Below are 5,515 nucleotides of genomic sequence, written 5' to 3'. Positions count from 1 at the left end.
AAAAAAAAAAAAAAATCCACTCTTAAGAGATTTTTATGCACGCAAGAGTAGTTAGTTGGTACCAACAATATATATGTTTACTTATTTATTGAGACAGGGTCTTGCTCTGTCACCCAGGTGGCAGTGCAGTGGCACAATCATGGCTCACTGCAGCTTTGGCCTCTTGGCTCAAGCAATCCTCCTGCCTTAGCCTCTTGAGTAGCTGGGACTACAGGCGTGCACCAACACACCTGGCCAGGGCAGACATAATTTTTTTAAAAAATAGGTTATTTATTGAAGATGCAAAGGAAACTTAATGTTTCGCAGCAATCCTACGTAAGTCCAGATATGGTCAGAAGACATTATTTTTCAAATCCTGTCTTCGCATTAGTCTTAAATCAACTCAACCATTATTACTAGAGTTTCATATTTCTTGTTGTTTTTTCAAAGTCAATCACATATAGGACAGGTGTGGTGTCTCACACCTGTAATCCCAGCACTTTGGGAGGCCGAGGTGGGCAGATCATTAGGTCAGGAGATCGAGACCATCCTGGCTAACACAGTGAAACCCTGTCTCTATCAAAAAATACAAAAACAAAATTAGCTGGGCATGGTGGCAGGTGCCATGCCCCAGCTACTCGGGAGGCGGAGGCAGGAGAATGGTGTGAACCCAGGAGGCCGAGCTTGCAGTGAGATGAGATCATGCCACTGCACTCCACTTGGGTGACAGAGTAAGGCTCCATCTCAAAAAAAAAAAAAAGAAAAGCAAAAGAAAAAAGTCTACCACATGTGAGTATGAATTTGAGAAATTTCAGCAAAAGAGCAAAAAAGATAGAATAGTATATATGCCTCTTCTCTCTAGCTAATCGTTTTCAGATCCATCCCTTGCCCTTCTGCTACTCTGCTCTTTATCACAAGAAACTATTTTCCCCAAACTCCCTTGCCCTTGACCTACCCCTAGGCTTAGTCATGGTGAAAAGTTAGAGGATGGAAGGAAGAGGAAAGGTGAGATTTCTCCCCATCTCTCCCATACCCTTAGAACGGCCCCTCCCTCAGGGGCTCCTGCTCCTCCTTGACCCCCTGGCTGTACCTCCTGAGGATGATGACAAGTAGGGGTGGTTGTGGCTTTCTGCTGATGTTAACTCTGAGTTGCTTCACTGTCCCTTTTGTTTTGTTTTGTTTTGTTTTGAGACAAGGTCTCACTCTGTTGCCCACTCTGGAATGCAGTGACACAATCACAGCTCACTGTAACCTCGACATGTTAAAACGGCCCCTAAGGGAGGGGCCATTCTAAGGGTACAGGAGAGAGGGGGAGAAATCTCACCTTTCCTCTTACTTCCATCCTCTAACTTTTCACCATGACTACGCCTAGGGGTAGGTCAAGGGCAAGGGAGTTTGGGGAAAATAGTTTCTTGTGATAAAGAGCAGAGTAGCAGAAGGGCAAGGGATGGATCTGAAAATGATTAGCTAGAGAAGAGGCATATACACTATTCTATCTTTTTTGCTCTTTTGCTGAAATTTCTCAAATTCATACTCACGTGGGCCACAGGTGTGTGCCACCACGCCCAGCTAATTTCTAAATTTTTTGGACATAGGGAGGGGAACATCATACACTGGGGCCTGTTGTAGGGTCGAGGACAAAGGAAGGGAGAGCATTAGGACAAATGCATGCAGCACTTAAAACCTAGATGACGGGCTGATAGGTGCAGCAAACCACCACGGCACATGTATACCTACGTAACAAACCTGCACGTTCTACACATGTATCCCAGAGCTTAAAGTAAAATAAATAATTTTTAAAAAGAATCAGGCCGGGTGCGGTGGCTCATGCCTGTAATCCCAGCACTTTGGGAGGCCGAGACGGGCGGATCACGAGGTCAGTAGATCGAGACCATCCCGGCTAACACAGTGAAACCCCGTCTCTACTAAAAATATAAAAAAATTAGCCAAGGCGTGGTGGTGGGCGCCTGTAGTCCCAGCTACTCGGGAGGCTGAGGCAGGAGAATGGCGTGAACCCGGGAGGCGGAGCTTGCAGTGAGCTGAGATCAAGCCACTGCACTCCAGCCTGGGTGACAGAGCGAGACTCCGTCTCAAAAAAAAAAAAAAAGAATCAAAAGAACAGAATTTTTTTTTTTTTGGTAGAGACGGGGGGTCTCACTATGTTGCCCAGGCTGGTCTCGAACTCCTGGGCCCAAGCAGTCCTCCCACGATGGCCTCCCAGAGTGCTGGGATTATAGGTGTGAGCCATTGCACCTGGCCCTCACCGAAGTCCACTTTGAACTTCTTAGCCTCAGCTGTTCATCCCCTGTGTAAACAATTCCCTGAGCTAGTTTCTCTCTTTCAAACAGTGGCTTCTATTTTTCTGACTAGACTTTCGCGGATACAAACAGCGGGGCTCTTTGCAAAACACTCTTCTAAGCTTTCAGGTATATGTCGTTAATCCAGTCTGTGGACTCACATGTATGTCAGTTTTATCTGTGACCAGATATTCCTAGATTAAGTCATATTTTCTACTTATGCCTAACAGCTAGCCCCCAAATTTTAATTCTCCTGGTCTGATGCCAATGAATTCCATTTTACAAATTTGTTTTGAGTTATCTATATTGCCTTCCTTTTAAAATTTTTTTGGGAAGACAAAAGTTTAGAACTCAGTTGTAAATTAAAATATGATTCAGGGCCAGGTGCAGTAGTTCACACCTATAATCCTAGCACTTTGGTAGGCAGAGGCACGAGGATCACTTCAGGTGAACCCTTGACGGGAGACCAGCCTGGGCAACATAGGGCAAGTCCCCATCTCTATAAAAAATAAAAAATAAATTAGCTGGGCATGGTGGCATGTGCCCTTATGGTTCCAGCCACTCGTGAGGCTGAGGTGGGAGAATTACTTGGGCCTGGGAGTTTGAGGCTGTACTGAGCTATAATCATGCCATTGCACTCCTGCTTGGGGGACAGAGCAAGACCTTGTCTTTTGTTAGGTCTTGCTATGTTGCCCAGGCTGGGCTTGATCTCCTGGTATCAAGCAATCCTCCTGCCTCAGCCTCCCAAAGTGCTGAGATTACAGGCCTGAGCCATTACGATGGCTGGCCTTTTTATTTTTTATACAGACAGGGTCTTGCCATTTACCCAGGCTAGTCTCAAATCCCTGGCCCCAAGCAATCCTCCTGCCTTGGCTTTCCAAAGTCCTGAGATTACAAACCTGACCCACCAAACCAGGCTGAGACTCTGTCTCTTGAAAAAAATAAATAAACAAAATAAAGTAAAATATGATTCAGGGGTTAAAATGCGCTTTATTTTGCTTCTGAAAACCATGTGTATTACTTCTTCACAGTAGGCTTCAAGGAGGAAAACTCTTTTAAGGAGTTTAAAACTCTTTTAAAAACTTTTTGTTGGCCAGGCGTGGTGGCTCACGCCTGTAATCCCAGCACTTTGGGAGGCCGAGGAGGGTGGATCACCTGAGGTCAGGAGTTTGAGACCAGCCTGACCAATATGGTGAAACCCCGTCTCTACTGAAAATACACAAATTGGCCAGGTGGTGGTGGGCGCCTGTAGTCCCAGCTACTGGAGAGGCTGAGACAGAAGAACTGCTTGAACCTAGGAGGCAGAGGTTGCAGTGAACCGAGATCGTGCCACAGCACTCCAGCCTGGGCCACAGATCGAGACTCTGTCTCAAAACAAAACAAAACAAAACTTGTTTTAAATCATGTTCTCTTTTAATTTCAAATTAGAAAAAGAAAATTATAGCATATAATTTTTGCCTGGATTCATCATTTGTTAGCATTCCACAAATTTGCATTTTTTTCTCTCTCTCTCTTTCTGAACCATTTGAAAGTAAGTTCCAGGCATCATGACATTTCACCACCAAATAGTATGTCCTAAGAACAAGAACATTCTCCTGGCCGTGCATGGTAGCTCACACCTGTAATCCCAGCACTTTGAGAGCCAAGGTAGGCAGATTGTTTGAGCCCAGGAGTTTGAGACCAGCCTGGGAAACATAGTGAGACTCTGTCTCAATTTATTTTGTTAAAAAAGAAAAAAATTCTCCTATATAACCACAATACCATATTTATGGCTAAGGCATTTAATGATCAGTCCATTCTAGTTTCCTGAATTGTCCAAAAGAAAAAAAAAAAGTTTTTGATAGTTTTTTCTTTTCTTTTTGTCCCAATAACTTTTTTTTTTTTTTTTGGAGATGGAGTTTCGCTCTTGTTGCCCAGGCTGGAGTGCAATGGCACAGTCTCAGCTCACTGCAACCTGTGCCTCCCAGGTTCATTCTCCTGCCTCAGCCTCCCAAGTAAATGGGATTACCAGGCATGTACCACTACGCCTGGCTAATTTTTTGTGTTTTTAGTAGAGACGGGGTTTCTCCATATTGGTTAAGGCTGGTCTCAAACTCCTGACCTCGGGTGATTCGCCCGCTTCGGCCTCCCAAAAGTGTTGGGATTACAGGCATGAGCCTGGCCACTTTAACTTGCTTTCTATAAGAATCTTCTATCATAGGATCATATTTTTCAACAAAATTTCATTGAACAAATTGTACAGTCAAAGCAGACTTTCCAACCCCTCCTGAGCCAAGAACGACTAGCTTATATTCACGCATGATGCAAACTTGTCAAAACCTATTACCTCTGATGCTGTCACTGGGTCCCCGCAGCCAGCGTCGCCCCACGCCACTCCCCCAGGGTTGCTACTCTGGGCACCATGGTGGCCCTGCAGCTGTGGCCGCCGCCCGGGCTGGTTTACATGCCTGACTCTGGGAGAGGTTTGGCGGTATCCTGAACACTTTCACTGTACTAGGTGCTGGTGGAGTTCATGACGTGCTATCCCAAAATACAACACCTTGGCATTCGAGAAGACAGCAGAAGGAGGAGGGTCATTCTCACCTTTCCCCTCTTTTCTCCAGAAGCAGGTCATAAAGCCGAAAAGGACGTTTCTGACCTTTCTCTGAAGCAGGTCATAAGTCCCTCACTAGAGAAGTACCCTCCCTATACCTGAAGAAAAGGAACATCCTTATCTATGAAGACACAGGAACTCAGAAGAATCTGAACGAACAGGCCTTGCAAAATGCCCTTCAGCTTCTTGCCATTAGATCATACCTCATTTTTCCTGCCATGCTTCTCCATAACTATCCACTTCTTCATCAGATCTAGCATAAAAACACTTCTGTTTAACTGTTGCTTCAGGTCTTCATTTCCTTATGAAGGCTCCACATCATGTAAAACTTACATTAAATGAATGTGTATGCTTTTCTCTTGTTAATCTATTTTTGGTTCTGGGGTCTCAGTCATGAACCTCAGATGGGAAGGAAAATAGTTCTTTCACCCTGCAGTACCATGGATCAAAAAGAAAAAAAAAAAGCAGTCTCAGTCATGTTTTATTTGTGTTTGTTTGTTTGTTTTGAGACGGAGTTTTGCTCTTGTCCTCCAGGCTGGAATGCAATGGGGTGATCTTGGCTCACCGAAACCTCCACCTCTCAGGTTCAAGCGATTCTCCTGCCTCAGCCTCCCAAGTAACTGGGACTACAGGCGCCCACCACCAC

The sequence above is a fragment of the Colobus angolensis genome, unplaced genomic scaffold (genome assembly GCF_000951035.1).
Source record: "Colobus angolensis palliatus isolate OR3802 unplaced genomic scaffold, Cang.pa_1.0 Scaffold57, whole genome shotgun sequence".
NCBI lineage: Eukaryota > Metazoa > Chordata > Mammalia > Primates > Cercopithecidae > Colobus > Colobus angolensis.
Note: the sequence above shows the minus strand (reverse complement) of the source record.